The sequence below is a fragment of the Mastigoproctus giganteus genome, chromosome 14, assembly GCF_048544385.1.
Source record: "Mastigoproctus giganteus isolate SK-2022 chromosome 14, ASM4854438v1, whole genome shotgun sequence".
In the NCBI taxonomy this organism is placed as follows: domain Eukaryota; kingdom Metazoa; phylum Arthropoda; class Arachnida; order Uropygi; family Thelyphonidae; genus Mastigoproctus; species Mastigoproctus giganteus.
In genome coordinates, this window is record NC_143588.1 from 71,941,632 (window position 1) to 71,961,715 (window position 20,084).

The 20,084-nt window shown below is 37.7% G+C and overlaps 1 protein-coding gene across 1 annotated transcript in view; it reads left to right on the forward strand.

Moving 5' to 3' along the window:
- Window positions 1-713: 713 nt before the first annotated feature.
- Window positions 714-20,084, forward strand: part of LOC150075233 (uncharacterized) — a 53,785-nt gene continuing 34,414 nt past the window's right edge. Inside the window, exons 1-2 of the mRNA XM_090389261.1 lie at window positions 714-839; window positions 12,134-12,227. The gene's annotated coding sequence lies outside the window, so the exon portion shown is untranslated. The remainder of the gene's footprint in view (window positions 840-12,133; window positions 12,228-20,084) is intronic.

The following is a 20,084-nucleotide window of genomic DNA, read 5'->3' on the forward strand; positions in this document are numbered from 1 at the left end:
GAATCACGAGCCGCCACTGTGCACTATATGTACATATGAGGCTTTTGTTATCTGACCAAACTATTCCTGGCTGCCTCTTTAGTACTGTACTTAATATACTGGGTCTTCTGTGAACAATGTCTCAATACGAAAGAACCTTTTTCGATAAAAGTTGACAAAGACAAAATTAATTTTAATTTTAATTTAATGTAATTTTCGAGAACTCGAAAAGGAAACCGCCGAAAAACGTCTGACGAATTTCACGAATTGTTTTCTTCTTATGAAGAAAATGAACAAATTTTTGAGTTTTAATAAGTGAGCAATAATATGTATTAACATATGTGTAATAAATTATATTCAAAAAGTCATATTCATGACTTTCTAGCCCAAAGCATGTGATTTTGATTCAGAGTTTGATTTTTATCCGTCGTATAATTCGATCTTAAAAATTGTAACCAATTTTTTCAGTTCTGTACTTCAAAGGTCAACTGGTACATAAGAATATACCGTACATCTAGATTGTATGTATAGCTTAGCTCACCGTACATCTTAATTTGTACGAATACCTGTCACAGTGACCTATGTGACCTGCTGTATCTGTCACATCGGGAAGTTGGCAGCTATTGGGTAGAAATGACATCATTTAATTTGGAAATTCTGATTGGCTTATTGCACCGAAGAGTTGCTAAGTATAGCTATTTTACGTCATATTTAGATTGCACTGTATGGTGAAATTTCATTTCGTTTGGTGTTGGTAGTGCCGTTGCGTGGGGTTTTGTTCTGATTTGTTTGGAGAATTTGCGATTTGTATTTCTTGGTATTAATATTTCTTTCTGTAGCCAAAAGCAGTGGTTCCACATGTAAGTATCCAGATCTACGTCACGAAGCATATTCATAGTAAAATTTGTTAGTTCATTATTACTAACAATGAAGTGATGTTTGCATTTCCGTGAATTACACATTAATTCTGTTACGATAATTCTACATTTATAAATCTTCGTATGGTAACATTACTGGGCGTTTTGGGGAGCCTTTTACGCCAGTAGATCATTTTCTGTGACAAGACTACCCTAACTCCATGGCCACTGCTGCGGTGGGACTGAGGGGTTGGGGGGGCCCGTGGCTGGTTTCATTTGGTTGTTGCAAACATTGCGTGGGTGCCGTTCGGAAACCTTGCGGGATGGCTTCGCCCCTGATCAAGTAGCGTATATATTATGTATTATTATTAGTATTTATCTCTTTGCTTGTGTAAAAGTTCGTAACGTGTCATCCATATCTTTCCAACCCACAGAAGTAATAGTATGTTTTTTAACTATCAAAACCTGCAAAGGCTTCAATAAAAAAATTACTTGTAATCGACACCATTAAATCTTGGGCATAATGCCTATTAATGGTTCCTAATGCCATTTAATATTAGTGCATGATAATTATTGCCAATGTAGTAGTAGTAGTGGCATGTGATGTAAGAAAGCAAGTATGAACTTATGCAGCATCAGCCAAAAAAAAAAAATCACACCATTCCCTCCAAATGCCTGTCCAGTTCCTCCTTAAATTTATTTAACCTATCAACTTCCACAATGACAGATGGAAGTTTGTTCCAGCAATTAACCACCCACCGGCTAAAGGTAAATTTTTGCACGTCTATTCTACATCTGTCTTTTTTTAATTTGAATTTATGCTCCCTTAGGTTCGTAATCCGAACAAGTGGAAGGATCCCATCAGAATTCAGTGTGCCTAGTCTCCAGCCACTGCAATTTGCAGAACTTAAGCCTCTCTTGATAAGAGGATCCCTTCATTCCCCTCACCAACAATATATGTTATTTGATATTTATTATAATAATATAATTATAAAAATTACATTTCAAAGTACAAATTATGTATATACAGTATATAATTTTATTCTTTATATAGAGGCACTAAGTAAACATCAACTATAGATCACAACAAAATTAAAAAGATACTGTACACCTTTTTATAATGAAATAAACATATAAATTTAAAAAAAAAGAAGTAACTTAAACTAAATTACGTGGCACCCCTGGAATGTTGTTGTGGCACCCCGGTTGAAAACCACTGCAGTAGGAGCTAGCCAGTCCATCACTGTTTTTCACAATGATCCATAGGAAGGGGGATCATATAGTAAAGATTAAATCAGATGGGGTGTAATGTTCTTTCCTGGTTGCCTGTTTACACTGCATAGTAAGCTTCATATGTGATTGTACCATACCTCTCATTATGGAAATGGAGAATGAAAAGACCTGGGGTAATTGCAGAAAATGGCATTAAGTTTTCTGAGCAGTGCTAACAACTGCTATGACAGCTCATTTGGTTTTGTCAGTGATATACAGGAACTTTGCCAGCAGAGACAATGGGATTATTTCATTATAAAAGAAAACAGTTAGGTTGCACCTTGAGTTCTGTGTATAAGTCTGGAGGCCTCATTTTAGGAATGACATGGTTCTGTTGGAAAGGGTGCTGTGGCTGGAAGGCTTCAGTCCTGCAAACTGCAGCTGCTGGAAACTAGGTTCCTGAAAGGGAATATGATTGAAAATTTTAAGGTGTGAATTGAATTAAGTAAACTAAATGGTGATGGCATCCTTACTTGTTATCAAATGACACACAAAAGGGGCAAATTTAAATTGAAAAGGATGATTGCAGAGTAATGGAAATTTGTTGGAAATTCCTGAAATCTGGAAATTTGCACTAAGCCACACACACACACACAGAGAGACAGAGAGAGAGAGATTGTTGGAATAGGCTTCCACCTGGTATGTTAGTTCTGTTGGAGGGGATGTGCTAATGAATGCTTTATAAGGTTGCTTCCTTGCATTATTTTGCCACTACCAAGCTATTAATTAATTAAGACCATCATCATGCTTTTACACTGTGCTTGGACACTATTAGTGCATCCACATCCGGACAATAAGAGACCATTTGGGTTAACAGTTTTGCTTTTTGCTTTTCCGATGATGGTTTTAACCCAGGATTGAGTCATTCTGGATTGGAAAGGGTAAAAACATTTTTGGGCTTTTTTTTTCATTATGACTGAATTAATCAGCCTCTGGTGAAGGTTGCTTGACAGAAATATCTGGTTTTCTTTGGTCAAAGTGGAAGAAAAAGTTCTAAAAGTAGAGTGGTTTCCCTTCCAAATGGATTAAAATCAGAAGCTGCATATTTGCATTCAGGAAGCAGTGAACATGCTAAGTGCAATCTCTGCAAATGCGTCTTTCACAGGCGCCTCCGTAGCCAGGTGGGAAGGAGCAGCAGTGCGTAGCACACGCTTCTTGATTAGACCGGGGTTCGAGCCCGTCACCACCAAATACGGATGATGCGGAAAGGTCAGGAAATGACCACCGCATATCCCGGAGTAATATGGCCTAAGCTGCTAATGCTCCTAAAAACCAAACAACAACAACAACAACAACAACAGCGTCTTTCACAAGATGGTGCTGGACAAGTTCAGTACCCATTGCATTTTTTGACTACTAGTTTTCATTGGTCCCTAATATTCTTGTTTTGTCTTGAATGTTATTAACTTGGATAAGGTTATCTGGAGGCCACATAGACTGTTATTTGATTTCTATTCGAGAGGAGGATGTTTAGGATTCCTCTTTGGCTAAGTTCCTTTCTTAATTGTATAATGGTTTAGTCACTTGTTTTCATATTAGTTTGAGTCCTATTAATGACTGGATGAATTTCTAAAGGCCTCAATCAGGTCTGTAGTTATTCCATATCAGATGGAGAGAGTAGGAGTCCCCACTGTGAGTTATTCTGGATTTTTCAGCTCCGTAAATCAACATATAAATTGCCACATTTGTCTGTACAAGTGAACACACTTGTACATACCAACACACATGGCACAATACAGTCCTAGTTTCTGATGTGCCTAGAAACCAACAACAACTTTGGCTGAGCATTTAATATTAGTAGTACTGAATGATGCAAGGAAGCAAGCTTATACAGCATCAGTAAAAAAAAAATTGCATTGCCTGTTCATCCCCTCTTTCAAAACTCCGGGACAAAATCTGTTTTTTCACAGCCTCAGTTATCAGAGTCTCAAGGAAAGAGTGGGGATTATCAAAGAAAACCTTGAACCTTTACTATAAAACTGTATTTTTGCCTATTATATCATGCACAGCAAGTGTTTGGTACCAAAAAGTATCAAAGGTAAAAGTGAAACAAACGTTTTCCACACAAAGATCAGTTCTTTTGACGATCAATAATATTCCAAGGACTGTTTCAAACAACGCACTCCAAATACTTGGTGATGCGATTTCTGTAGATTTATATATTGCTTTTTGGGGTTTGATTTACTACCTCGTGATTCACACACGAGGATTTATTAAGTTTTGAAAATGGCAGAAGGTTATTAAATTGTAGCAGGGTGCTTAATGATTTTGTAATAACTGCGAGCAAAGTGGAAGAGAAATTATTGAAGTTAAACATAAGAAAAGCACCTGGGGTGGATTGGATCTATCCAGTTATATTAAAGGAGGTGGCAAAGCAACTAAGCAAACCCTTGGCCATAATTATGGGAGCATCCTTGGACTCGGGAGTTTCCCACGGACTGGAGATGTGCAAATGTATCCCCAATTCACAAAGGGGGGTCGAAGGGTGACTCGAGTAATTACAGACCAGTTAGTTTAACTTCTGTTCCGGGTAAAATAATGGAGTCACTGGTTAAAGATGCATTGCAGGATCATCTAGACAAGACTGCAGCAATAATTCAGACACAGAATGGGTTTGTTAAGGGAAGTCTTGTCTGACAAATCTTATGGGATATTATGATGTGGTTACAAAGGAACTGGATGCAAAAAATAATTTTGATATCATCTATTTGGATTTCAGGAAAGCTTTTGACACTGTTGCGCATGAAAGACTACTATTATGAATCAACAGGGCTTAACTTTATTTTTTGATATAGGAAGCTTCTTTTCCAACTCTCCTTGTCCAACTCGCTAATAATTCATGGGGAAGGCGATATCAATTTTGCAAAACATTGTCATAAAGTTAGATTTTGGAGGTCTAAACGGGCTAATAATTAAGGATCGATTTTTCTTTTTGGTCCTGTGGCTGGAATTTTGAGTTAAATTTAGGGGTCTAATAATTGGGTAAGGGGCGGGGGTTATTCTCTACATTCCTTAAGTTGGACTAGAACTTTTCGGGGCATCATGTTCACAGGAAGAGTTACTCACAATTAATCAGAAACTTTTTTTCTTTCCTTATGTTGTAGTATTTGTTCTTCACACATGTGTATAAGTGACCAATCGTCGGACAATAGAAAGAATGGCCTACGGATATTGATTGAAGTTTCATGTAGTTTCATCTCTAAGGTTTCTGCAGTGAGTAGTTTGTAGTAGTTGTGTTGAATATTTATAATTTTTGTTTCAGTAAAGCCGAATGTATGTCGTTCATTTATTGCGTGGAACGAAAGTTCCGATGCATTTGAACGACCCGCCCGCACCGAAGCTTCGTGTTGTTTTGCTCGAAGCTGTGCCACTCCCATGGTGGATCCTACGTAGACAGCGTCACAATTTTTGCATGGTATACGAGGTCATGCTGTGATTGGAATGTGGTGTTTGAAGGCCGATTTCTGAAGAATGTGTATAGTTTGTTCATGGGTTTTGCTATGATTTTCATGTCGGAAAAAAAAAAGAAAAAAAGTTTCGGATTAATTGTGAGTAACTCTCTTCCTGTGAACATGATGCCCCGAAAAGTTCTAGTCCAACTTAAGGAATGTAGAGAATAACCTCCACCCCCGCCCCTTACCCAATTATTAGACCCCTAAATTTAACTCAAAATTCCAGCCACAGGACCAAAAAGAAAAATCGATCCTTAATTATTAGCCCGTTTAGACCTCCAAAATCTAACTTTATGACAATGTTTTGCAAAATTGATATCGCCTTCCCCATGAATTATTAGCGAGTTGGACAAGGAGAGTTGGAAAAGAAGCTTCCTATATCAAAAAATAAAGGTAAGCCCTGTTCATTCATAATATAATAGAATATAGGAATTATCGAGCACGTAATAGCTCTCTAGTATCAAATGAAAGACTACTGTACAAATTGGAGCAGAATGGTATTAAGGGTAAGTTGCTACAATGGATAAAAGGATGGTTAAATGGGAGAAGACAGAGGGTGGTAATCAATGGGTGCTGCTCTTCGTGGACTAATGTTATTAGTGGAGTTCCACAGGGTTCGGTGTTGGCTCCACTGTTGTTTTGTATACTGTATTTATCAATGATATTGATGAAGGTATATCAGGCTTAATGTCGAAGTTTGCAGATGATACAAAGGTTGGCAGGGTTGTTAATGACAGTAATGGCAGTGTGCTACTGCAACAGGATCTAGATAATTTGGGCAGATGGGCTAAGAAGTGGCAACTGAAGTTTAACCTTGACAAATGCAAAGTACTGCATATGGGTAGAAGTAACCCCAGAGAAACGTACCAACTGTGTGGTACTACACTTAAGGTAGTACCACACAGTTGGTACTACCTTAAGTGTAGTTCAGATATGAACTTTTCTGAGCAATGCAGACAGCTGCCAGGGCAGGTCATGGAGTTTTGTCAATGATATATAGGAATTTTGCTAGCAGAGAAAAGGAGGTGATTATCCCTCTGTATAAGGCAATGGTCAGGCCACGCCTTGAGTACTGCGTACAGGTCTGGAGGCCTCATTTTAGGAAGGATGTAGATTTACTTGAGCGTGTACAGAGAAGGGCAACAAGATTGGTGAGGGGAATGAAGGGATCCTCTTACCAAGAGAGGCTTAAGTTCTGCAAATTGAAGTGGCTGGAGACTAGGCACCTGTGTGGTGATCTGATTGAGGTATATAAGGCCTTGAATGGGTTGAGCACACTGAATTCTGATGGGATCCTTCCACTTGTTCAGATTACAAACCTAAGGGGGCATAAATTCAAATTAAGAAAAGACAGATGTAGAATAGATGTGCGGGAAATTTGCCTTTAGCCAGCGGGTGGTTAATTGCTGGAACAAACTTCCATCTGTTGTTGTGGAAGTTGATAGTTTGAATAAATTTAAGGAGGAACTGGACAGGCATTTGGAAGGAATGGCGTGTTTTTTTTTTTTTTTTGGCTGATGCTGCATAAGCTCATACATGCTTTCTTGCATCACATGCTGCCACTACTACTACTAAATGGTGCCTCCATAGCCAGGTGGGCAGGAGCAGTAGTGCGTATCACACGCTTCTTGATTAGACTGGGGTTCAAGCCAGTGACCACCAAATAGGAGGATGCGGAAAGGTCGGGGAATGACCACCGCATATCCCCAGAGCAATATGGCCTTGGTTGCTAATGCTCCTAAAAACCAAAATAACAACAATTACTACCTAAAAAAGGACAGTCTAAGACGATGCTTGGAATTACGATTGACCCAGCCAGCGACTTTAAAAGAGAGAAGAAAACGCTTTGGAAGGAATTTACTGTTGTCTGGCAAAAAAGATGGGATGAGAGCGAATTTGGGCTTGTAACAATAAAGTATATTGCGCAAGTGGAATTCTCAATAACCCCTGGAGTTATTTCGTGGTTTAGACCTCCTATGACAACTTCTTATCCACTAACAGGGCATGGGTCCCTCTGTGCTAAGTTATTTGAGTGTGATCTGGAGCCTGATCCATACTGCACATGTGGGGAATATGAAACGTGGATTCATGTACTTCTGAACTGTCCATTGTACTCTCAACTTAGAACGGATTTAATGTCTGCGGTTCCAAACCTATTGGAGAACAATGTAAATATCTTAGTTGAAGACCATAACAACTTTACTGCTCTGCAAACCTTCTCAAGATCAGTTTTCATATTGAGGACTCAGCTAAGAACTTTAGCTTCTTCTGGGAATTAACCTCACAAAAGACAAAAGGTTTAAGTGTAAACAGAAGATTTAAGTTAATTGTTATTGTGTTGACTTATATGGATTGCTATGTGTTGATTTATGTTAATGTTGCATTGATTTTGGCCAATTGTTATTGACGAGATTTATGTCAGTTGTTGTTGTCAAGATGTATGTTATATATATTTTTCTTGGTTCTCAGTAATTCAGAGACTCTGAGCATATTTAAAAAAAAACATATTGTATATATCTGTTTAATATAATAATTAGTGGGTGTAAGTATCAAAATGTAGTCCAGCAATCCTGGACTACATTTTGATCAATGCCAAATTTCGCTCATCACTCATGGACGTTCGTGCCATGAGGGGACCTGATTGCGGATCTGATCACTACCTCATCCGGGCTAAGGTGCAGCTCAAATTACGGAATGCAAAAAGATCATCTCGGTCAGCCAAGCTGGACTGGAGGCAGCTAATGAATGCTGCAACAAACAGGCATATCAGATCGCCCTATCCAACCGCTTCGAGATGCTGGCCGTGCCCGAGGATATAAATGAAGAAGAAAAGCAGATCTCTGATGCCATCCTGGAATGTGCCAAGCCCCTATGTCCACCTGCCCGACGTCGAACGCAACCATGGATATCAGACGAGTGCCTCGACCTCGTGGACAAACGGAAACAGGCAAAGTTGGTCGACTTTGAATGGTACCGGCAGCTAAACCGAGAAGTCCGACAAAGAATGACAGCAGAAAGAGAAGCATACTGGAACCAAGTGGCAGACTATCTTGAAGTGGCGGCATCCAAGAACGAGTACCGTGCTCTCTACCGCACCCTCAGATGTCTGAGTGGAAAGACTAAATTGATTAGTGACAACATCAAGAATGCTGATGGGACCTTCGTGCGATCACCATCCGAACGCCTGCAACGGTGGAGTGAATTCTTCAAAGCTTTGTATAATCACGACCCACCTCAGGGACCGCCAGCAACAGCACTCTCGATCGACCCCCCTGAGGTCTCCATGGTCGATGTTGAGCCTACAGTAGAAGAAGTGAAAGCAGCCATACAATCCCTGAAGAATGGCAGGGCACAAGGAGTGGACCAAGTCACCACAGAAGCAATCAAAGCCGGGGGAGATGTACTGCTTCGCCGACTACACTCGCTCCTCAAAACCATCTGGTGCACTGAACAAATTCCGCTAACATGGAGGAAAGCCATTATCGTACCGATCCACAAGAAAGGTGATAACCGGGACTGCAAGAACTACCGTGGCATCAGTCTCCTTTCCATCATCGGAAAGGTCTTTATGAAGATCATCCAGTCAAGACTGCAAAAACGTCGCGAGCAAACCAGTCGAGAAGAACAGGCAGGATTTAGACCCGGGCGAGGATGCTGTGATCAAATCTTTGCCATTCGTCAGCTGATGGAGGAGAGGATCCGGTGTGGACAGCGAACCGTCATTGTTTTCATTGACTTTAAGTCTGCTTTCGACTGTGTCCACCGGCCTGCCTTATGGAAACTACTAGAGGTTGAACATGTACCTCGAAAAGTCATCACACTCCTCCAAACTGCATACAACGGTTTAACCAGCCAGGTGCACATCCAGGACGATTTATCTGAGGAATTTACCATCCAAACTGGAGTCCGCCAAGGGGATGTAGCCTCCCCGTTGCTTTTCAACATCATGGTCGACGCCATTATGAGGCAAGCATTCAGAAACAGACAGGGCATACAATATGACAAGGATCACTATGTGACTGACCTGATGTTTGCTGATGATAGTGCTATCCTTGCCAGTAACGACGCTGAAGCCACGGACATCCTCTACGACATTGCCCGCATTGCCCGGCCATACGGTTTGAAGATCAATGCTGGTAAGACAAAGGCCCTGAAAACAGATGGGTCGCAAGCCACTATCTATCTCGAAGGCGTCCAGATCGAGCAAGTGCAGGACTTTAAATACCTTGGGTCGCTGGTCCAGGAGAAGAAAGTTGCATCCACCATGGAAATCCACAGCAGAATTGGACAGGCGGCCACTGCGTTCGCCTCGCTCAAATGGTGTCTGTCCACAAAGACTAAAATCCGACTCTTCCGGACTTTGATTCTGCCCATTCTTCTTTACGGATCGGAAACATGGATTTGTCTCAAGTTAGATTTGAACAAACTTGAGGTATTCCAAATGCGATGCCTGCGGCAGATCTTGGGCATCTCTCTTCGCGACCGCATCACTAATGATACCATCCGCGCCAGATGCCAACAGCAACCAACCATTGCCGACCAAATCCAGAAGCGAAGGCTTAGATGGTTTGGCCACGTATGTAGAATGGGCACGAACAGAATACCATCCAGACTCCTTTGGAGACAACGACCCACCCAATGGAGCATCCAACGGACCACGCCTAGGAAAACGTGGGCCAAGCAAGTGGAAAATGACTTGAAGAGCCGACGTCTCGACCTTAACCATCTAGGACTGACGCTATTGATCGTAAGGTATGGAAGAACATCACAGAGCAAGTCCGAAACCCTGCGGCACCTACAGCAGCATACTGGTTGCGTGGCCAACCGCCTCCCCCAGCTGCCAGCTAAGGACCAAAGAAGAAGAAGAAGTGGGTGTAAGTGAGGATAATTTGTGGAAGTTCCCCACTTGTAATTCATTTGTCGATACCTACTGGTATTGCACTACATTTAGTGGGTGCAGGACTTGTGCATTCGACACAAATACATAACATAAACCTGGGCCTAGAGAAGGGCACCGGGCAACAGCTCTCTTATGTTGGCAGTGGTAAAATACCTTGCACATGTTTTTTAGGTGATTTGTTGAGGTTCTACGCCAAAACAGATGAACTAAGTGGAGATGGGATTTTGCCTAGGAGCCACCCTTGACTCTGAGATACACGTACGAAGTGCACCGGGAGGTATAATATAATGTCTAGTATATGTGTAATGTGAATGTTATATATATATTTTTTTATATATATAATTATGGTTGTAGGGTACGCTTTGCTAATGCAGTGTCCCTAATCCATAAGCTATGTTATCTTCCTTTTCGTACAGTCACACTCCACCCCATGATTAATTAGCTTCTTAATACAATTATTCTTTACACACACACACACACACACACACACACACACACACACACACACACACACACACACACACTTTATATATATATATATATATATATATGTGTGTGTGTGATAATTGTGTGTACACAAATAAATGGAAAAAAAATGGAATGTACATCCCCTCTAATAATTTGCCTAGTTCTTCCTTAAATTTATTCTAACTACCCAATTCCATAACACCAGATGGAATTTTGTTCCAACAATCAATTACCCACTGGCTGAAAGCAATTTCCACACATCTGTCCTGCAACCATCCTTCTTCAATTTTAAAATTTATGCCCCTTCATGTGTGTTTGAGCAAGATTAAGAATACCATTATGCCATGCATTTAGCTTACTCATAGCCTTAAACACCTCAGCCAAATCTCCCTACAGGTCCCCAGTTTCTTGATGTTGCAGTTTCAGAATGAAGTCTTTCTTGTTAAGAGACCCTTTATGGTGCCCACCAGCCATATTATTACCATTGGTTGGAATTACTGGATGTCATTACCACTTCTCACTTGTTTTAGCCATAATTTGCATTCAAATCAAGCACTTTTTTTTTTTTTTTTTTTTTTGAGCAAGGTATTACTTAGGATAGAAAGTGGCACAATAGGATGTTGGGTGAGTGGTATCCAGTTTGTGTTTTTCCCATCCTGCACTGGTATTACTTCATTTATTATAGCATTGCTCTTAATATTGACAAAGACACCTTGGGATGTAGAAAACTACTATTTTTTTTATTCTTGTTTTTCATTCTTGCTTTCACCTTGCTTTTTATCATATTTTAGCTAAAGTAATTTTTATGTGTAAATATGCAATTTTAATTTTACATTTTAGTTGGTTGGAGGTATTGGAGAATTTTATAACATGATGGAACAGTGGTAGTAGCACTTGCTACTATTAAATGATAACAAACTTGAAATAAATGATTGTAGCCTAGATGATAGAATTTATCATTTAGATAAAAAGAAAGATTTAACAGCCTGATTACTCTAATTAAAGACCAATAACTTGTTCAAGGAAATAGAAAAGTAATTTGCTTACTATTTTCATAGTTCTGTGTGTAAAAGATAAAAGCATTAATTGTAATTTCTACTGTGTACTCATTGTTGGTTGTATGTAACTGTCAGCATTAATTGCAATTTCTGTTAATACTTAGTTTTAATTTTCTCAGTAGTAACTTTTGTTTTTCCCTCCCCCAGTTTTCTATCCCGGAAGTAAACTTCTGGAAACATAGATATTAATTGTTTCAAGATTTCTAGTTCAGAGAACAGCAGATGTTTACTGGTGCAAACTGTAAGTATTAGGATTGTTTGTTCTATTATAGGTAGAGAATATTCTCAGAAAGTTTTCATATACATTCATGGAATATGCATTTGTATACTAATGCTAAGAGTAAGAGGTGAATCAAAAAAGTAAAGGCAATTTATTTTTTATTAAATCAAGAACAGGAAAATATGTGAAAAATTTTAGTATTATTTTCCATGTAGTCTTTGTTTCTCCAAATAAATCTCACATCAGTCCACAGGCCTCTTAAGGTTATCTGTGATAAACATTTTCAGTTGTTTGTGAAGCCACTTGTGTATTACTTGTCTTTTTCATCATTTGAAATCAATGTTCATGTAATACCTTTTTTCAGAACTGAAAAGGTGATAGTTTGAAGGGGCAAGGTTGAGTGGGGTGAAGTTCAAAATGAAGTGTTTTGAATTATCTCATTGATTACAGTGGCTGAATGAGGATGAACATTGTCATGCTGCAGTAGAACACCTTTATACTGCAAACCTGTGTTTAATAAAGCAGAGATTTGCAGAAATCTTGCATTATTGACATCTCCATGTTTGTAATAATGTTTCAGAATAGACCTGTAAAAATCTCAAACATCAGCATGGCTTTGCTGGAGAAGGCATACTTTGATTTTTTTTGGTGTTTGGGATAATATGTTTCCACTCCATTTGGCTCACAGTGATGCACCCACATTTTGTCTCCTGTAACAATTTGTCTTAGGAATGCCTCTCCTTCATTGCAGTACCACTGCAAAATTCGGTGCAAATCTTCTTGTGTTTCTGCGTATGCGCATCCATGAAAAGTTTGATGTGTCTTACACAAACTTTGGATATTTGAGGGTGTTGTGTATAATTTAATATGCTGATCCATAACTGATGTCAGACCTTCCATCAGTGGTAGAAGCAGTGTTCGTTTTCCTCTACGAGAGTATTAATTCTATCAGCATTGTTTATCACTGAAGTTATCAGACAGCCTGAACTGTTTTTGTCATTTGCTTTTGTGCTGTCACTTCTAAACCTTTCCACTTATTCATATGCATTTCTTTGACTGATAAACATTTCTCCATATTGTGTTAACATTCTTCTCTAAATCTGGGTAGGTTTGACCAAAAAATCTGATCACAGTATTGCTCACTAATGGTGCAGTTGGTAAGCAGAGCCAATGTAATTACTAGAGTTTGGATTATATGCAATTGCATATGTGCACATGCATATTGTGGCCATTTTAGTTGTTAGTGCATATAAATGCATATTATACACAGATATTAAATGCAGTGCTGCATATTCCTTAATTTGTTCATTTTTTTGAAATGTTGATCTAAGAAATAATTAACAAATCACTGTTTTGCAATTAAATTAGCGTGGCATAATTTCTTAAATTGGTGTGGGAAGCATTTTAATGCTATTTTGCTATTTGTTCTCATGTTATCAGCTATATCAGATGAAAAGTTTTCGTTAAACATGCCAAAAATTAAATCTGTCACAAAACTTAATATGTAATCGTGGAAAAGATTTTACTGCGGATGGCATTATTATGTTCTGTGTTGTTTGCAAAAAGAACGTTCAGTGCAAGAAAAAATTCGAGACTGACCAACACGTGAAAACAACATCACATGTTGTTATTTGGTTTTTAGGAGCATTAGCAACTATGGCCATATTGGTCTGGGGATATGCGGTGGTCATTCCCTGACCTTTCTGCATTTTTCGTATTTGGTGGTCACGGGCTCGAACCCTGGTCTAATCAAGAAGTGCGTGCTACGTACTGCTGCTCCTGCCCACCTGGCTACGGAGGTGCCATATCATACATTACAACCAAGCCAAAAAAAGCAAGGAAAAATTTCCACAGCAGTCGCATTTAACCAATCCATGTACAGTTGTGACCCCGTATCTACTGATTTGGTATCCGCTGATTCAGTTACCTGTGGTTAACCACGTTCTTGTCACTTATTTATGACTTGCAAAATATCTGTTTATACCTCTTCTAGTTATTACTCGAATTTTATGATTTCTGTTTTTTTTTTTTTTTTTTAAATTTGAAGTCTTGAAGTGTCCCAGTTAATCCAATCCCAGTAAATCGAGAGTCTACTGTACTTTATTATTACCGTATTTAATGGTGATAATGTCTTACTGTGTGTTTAATTTATCAATTAAACTTTAGTATACGTATGTATGTACAAGAAAATCACGTTTTATATATGGGGTCAGCAGGTGTTCACTATATCCACGGTTTCAGCGATCCATGGTAGATCTTGGAACGTATCCCCTGTGGATACGAGGGTCTTACTGTACTTCAAAATAAGAGAAAAGTGATTTTTCAAAGTATTTGTCTCACCATGGTAAGCAGCAATAATCCTTTCAATAAGTTAAACAATCAAATAGTCTTGCAAGCAATTTTGAAAAATATTTTATAAATCAAAATACTTCAGACGAATCTGCATGAATCTACCTTAAAAAAGAATCACCTTAACGCTATTTGTGACTACATTATTTGTGAAATTCTTCAAAATATTAGAGAAAACTAAATTTGGAAGTCCATCTACAGAATGATAGGAATTTGTGGCTGCTATGTTGTACATTTTATATGTAGAAAATTAGATGCAGAACCATTGTGTCCATATTTACTTGCTTGTTAAGGCCCTCAAAAAAGTGAATTACACTACAACAGGAAGATTTTGTAACGATCCTTTGCAGTTATCATGGCCAGAATCAAGCTACAGTGAAAGATTCTGCATTTTTGTTAGTGAGGCTGTTTCGTATACAGTAAAAGCTGCTTCTGCATTGAGTTTTCTATCTAAATATGAACCATTACTTTCTTAGCCCATGGCTTTACATAGATTGGCAGAGGCAATTCAGGAGACGTTTGGTGAAATTAACAAACTGATTTCTAGTATAAAAAAAGATTTTGTCAAATGCTCCTTCGAGATTAGCAACTTACAGAAATATGCTACATACTCTTCCTCTCCCTTTTTCACAAGGTGGAGAACATGATTATGAGTGACAATGTTTTATGCTAAAAAAATTGGCAATGCTTTTTTTTTTTTTTTTTTTTTTGCTAGAAAACATTTATGGTTCACCTTCATCTGCTTACCTAGTTGTATAACTGAACTTGAAATGTTGGGAATTTCTTAGAGTAGCTCAATTGGAGAGATGGAAAAAGTTGAATTGCAAATTTCAGCCGTGCTTGGAGGCATAGGAGAAGAAATAAGAAGAAAATACAATAACTTTTTAGAAAAGAACTCAAGATTTCACATCTTTAAGAAAAATAGATGAATTTATAGATGAGAAAGGATATGAATTTCCATTTCAAGTAGAGGCTTCAAAAGCTCATTTTTAAATACAATACAGTCACTTCAGTAGGAAACAGAAAAGTCATTCTCTGCATATCAAATAATCTTGGACAATAAATGCCACAAGTTTACAAGGACCACTTGAGAAATATATTATGTATGGTAACAAAAATTTTTTTCAGGTGTGAGTTTGAAAGAGAAAACTTAAAGATTTTAAAACTTTTCATAAATGGTTTTATTACTTTAATGTGTTGAATACAAAGAAATTGTCGTTCAATTAATTGTAATAAATGTAAAAATTATAGTGCTTATATGACCTGCTTTTTAGTGCATATAATATGATGTCTATTGATTACACCTTTACTGTAAAAAACAGAGTGCAGACAACTTGACATGCATGTAGACTTGTCTGACAGAGTAGTAGGTATGATGACCTTGGGAGCTTGTTCTGATATAGGACATTTAGTGTTGTTTTTTTTTGATTTGTCCTTAGTAAATTAATTTGAATCTGAAATAACAAGTTAAACCAGAAAATGCCATCTAAGTATCAGGAATTTGGTGTAATTCTGTTGTACTGGAAGCAGAACTGTAATATAAATAAGTGTGTAGAAGAGAAACAGACATGATAGAAAGGTTCGTGCTTTTCATCAGAAAACACTGATTTAAGAAGACGAGTATTAGTAGTGGCAAATGATGCAAGAAAGCCAGCTTATACAGCATCAGCCAAAAAAACCCTTCCCACTTCACCTATCCATCCTCTCTAATAATTTATCTAGTTCTTCCTCCACTTTTTTTAAGCTAACCACTTCCACAACAACAATGGGAAGTTTGTTCCAGAAATCAACTACCCATTGGCCAAAGGCAACCTTCTGCGCATCAATCCTGTAATCATCCATCCTCAATTTCAATCTATGCTCCCTAGTCTGAGCAAGAAGATCCCATCAGCATTGAGCTTGCTCACTCAATTTGAGGCCTTAAACACCTTATTCAGATCACATCCCAGGTGCTTAGTCTCCAGATGCTACAATATGCAGAACTGAATCCTTTCTTGGCAAAAGAGTACCCCTCTGTTCCCCTCGCTAATCTTGTTGCCCTTTCCTGCACTTGTTCAAGCAACTCCTCATTCCTTCCTAAAATGAGGCCTCCAGACCTGTGTGCAGTACTCAAATGTGGCCTGACCATTTCCTTCTAAAATTAGATAATCATATCCTTATTCTTGCTAACAAATTTCTGTATATCACTGACAAAATCCCATGAGCTGTCCTGGCTGCCTGTCTACACTGCTCAGAGAACTTCATATCTGACTACACAATTTCCCCAAATATTTTTCATTATCTATTACCCTGAGTGTAGTTACATACAGTTGGTATGTTACTCTGGGATTACTGCCACCCATGTGCAGTACTTTGCATTTGTCAATGTTAAACTTCAATTGTCATTTATGAGCCCACCTGGCTAATTTTTCTAGATCTCATTGCAGTAGCATACAGTCATTACTGTCATTAATCATCCTGCAAACTTAGACATTAAACCTCATAGATATACAGGAATCCCTCGATTAGCGCAAGACTTGAATTAGCACAGTTTATATTTAGCTACCAATTTTCAATTAGCACGGTATTTTGGCTTGGACTAAAGAAACTGAAGCTGGTTATGCTATGAAAGTCAGTACTAAACTACAAATGTAAATACACTGCTAAAGTATGCATAACATTAGAGAACATTATAGAAACATTGCCTGTTTTCTTAGTGAGCGTGCGGCTTTGTTCACAAAAGGGAGTTACTGTTTATTTCACGTCACGTCATACCTTCTCCATCGAGAAATAAACAAAAACGAATGCAAGGTACAGTGTGGGAAGCTAGTTTGTTTTTCTACCATAAGAAAATAAAAAGAAATGGATTATTTCAAAGGTGTATTATTACAACAATCGAAATATTTTCTAACATTATGCACTCTGAAGGACAATTCCGGCCGCACTGCATTTATTACGTACATGCAGATTAGTTGCTTTCAGTTCTTGGTTGTGTGTTAACATGCAGACTCCCGTGTTATTTCCTGCCATTATGTGTTGTTTACATTAATTTCTGTGCATACTAATTAATGTAATTAATTTCTATTAAATTTTTTATATATTACGTAATTATTAACTATGGATAAAAGGAAAAGTGTATCTGATAGTGCCTCTGGTAAAAAGAAAAGAAAAGTGATAACATTAGATGAAAAAATTGAAGTCGTAAAAAGATTTGAAGATGGTGATAGTAAAATACAAATTTATCGACATCTTGGAATGCTTGAATCAACGGTTTGGATGATTTTAAGTAAAGCCAATGCATATAAGGAAAAAGGTAAGCTTGCTGCTTCATCATCAGCACACACACAAACCACAAGAAATAGAAGTGTTATGATGATTGAGGTGGAATATCTTTTAGCCATTTGGATAGAAGACTGCAATCAAAAAAGAATTCAAATCTGCATAATGACCATAAAAACAAAAGCCTTGAGTATTTTTGCAATGTCAAAGGAAAAGTCAACAATAGAAAACTTGGGTAGAGCGGTAACTGAAGAAAATGTTCAGGCAAGTTCTTCAAAAGAAAAAGTGATTGAAGCAGAAATGGAAGAAAATTTCATTGCCAGTAAAGGCTGTTTTGAACGTTTTAAGAAAAGAACAGGACTGTATAATGTTGCATTGACTAGAGAAGCGGCGAGTGCAGATAAATATGCAGCCACAAAATATTCTGAAATTTTAAAGAAAATTGTTGATGACAGCAACTACACAAATCAACAAATATTTAATGTTGATGAAACAGGCTTTTTTGTAAACGAAAAACCTTTCTAGCAAAAAAAAAAAAGAGAAAATGCTCAACAAGGCTATAAAGTTTCCAAAGATAGAATAATACTTTTATTGGGAGGCAATGCAGAAGGCAATTTGAAATTAAAACCCATGGTTATCTATAGAAATGAGACTCCCAGATCTTTTGGTAAAGATTTTAATAAAGCAAGCCTACCTGTTTGGCGCTCTAATAGAAAAGCTTGGGTCATGAAAGCTTTATTTGAAGAGTGGTTCACTAGCTATTTTTGTCCGAAAGTTAAGGACTACTGTGAAGAAAATAATCTTGCATTCAAAATTTCATTAATTTTAGACAATGCCCCGGGCCACCCACCCACCAGCACTTTCTGATTTGTGTGAAAACGTGAAAGCTATTTTTTTACCTCCAAATACAAGTCTTTTAGAGCATATGGATCAAGGCATAATCACTATTTTCAAGACCTATTATTTACGCAGAACATTTGGGCAAGCAATTGAAGCAACAACCGGAGATGGTGCAGTTTCTTTAGTTGAATTTTGGAGAAATTACATCAGGAAAGCAATAGACAATATTCATGAGTCATGGTCTGAAGTAACATCCAGCAATATGAGAGCAGTTTGGAAGCATATTTTGCCACATTGCGCAAATGATTTCTGTAGTTTCATTCATGTCAACACTGTTATTGATGAAATAGCAAATATTGGAAGAGATCTGGGCTTTGATGAAATTGACAACAGTAATGTTTGCAAATTGCTGTAATTACATTCAGAACAATTAAGTGATCCTGATCTCTTTAATATTGATGAACAATGAGCATATGACGAGGTGGAAATTTGCAAGGAAGAAAATGTTCAAGAAAAGAAGTTGACATTAAAAGAACTTGAAGGAATATTTTGCACAGCTGAAAATTTGAAACAACTAATCATTGATGCAGACCCAGATATAGAGTGCAGTATGCAAATTCACAGGAACATTGAAAAAGATGTGTATCCATACAAGCAAATTTATGATGAAAGGAAGAAAGAAAAATTTGCGCAAACCAGCCTTTTGAAATATTTTACAAAGAAATAGTGAGTTATATATTGTAATTTTTTTAATTTCAATAAACTTTTGATTACTGTACTGCAAATATTTATAATTATCCTTTGCTTTTATACTGCTGTACATTAAATTGCCATAAAAAAACGTATTTTTAAAAATATTGTTTGGTATATTGTAGGTCTTGGAATGAATTAGGCTATTTTGTATTGATTATTAACTTTGATTAGTGTGATTTCGCATAGCGTGCCATTTTCGCGGAACCAATTAATCGCGCTAATCAAGGGATTCCCATACCTTCATTAATAAATACAGAAAACACTGGACCCAGCACTGAACCCTTGGCTACTCCACTATATAACATCCATCCATGAAGAGAACTGTCCATTAATATCCACTCTGTCTTCTCCCACTCAACCAGCCCTTTATCCATAGTAATAACTTGTCCTTAATGCCACATTGCTCTAATTTGTACAGCAGTCTTTTATGTACCACAGTATTGAAAACTTTCTTGAAATTTAAGTGTATAATATCAAAATTATTTTTTGCATCCGATTCCTTTGTGACTGCATCATAGTACCCAATGAAATTGGTCATATACAATTTCCCTTTAACAAATTCATGCTGTTACTGAAATATAACTGCACTCCTGTCTAGATGGTCCTGCATTACTTCTTTAACCAGTGGCTCCATTATTTTCCCCTGAACAGATGTTAAGCTAACAGGGCTATAATTAC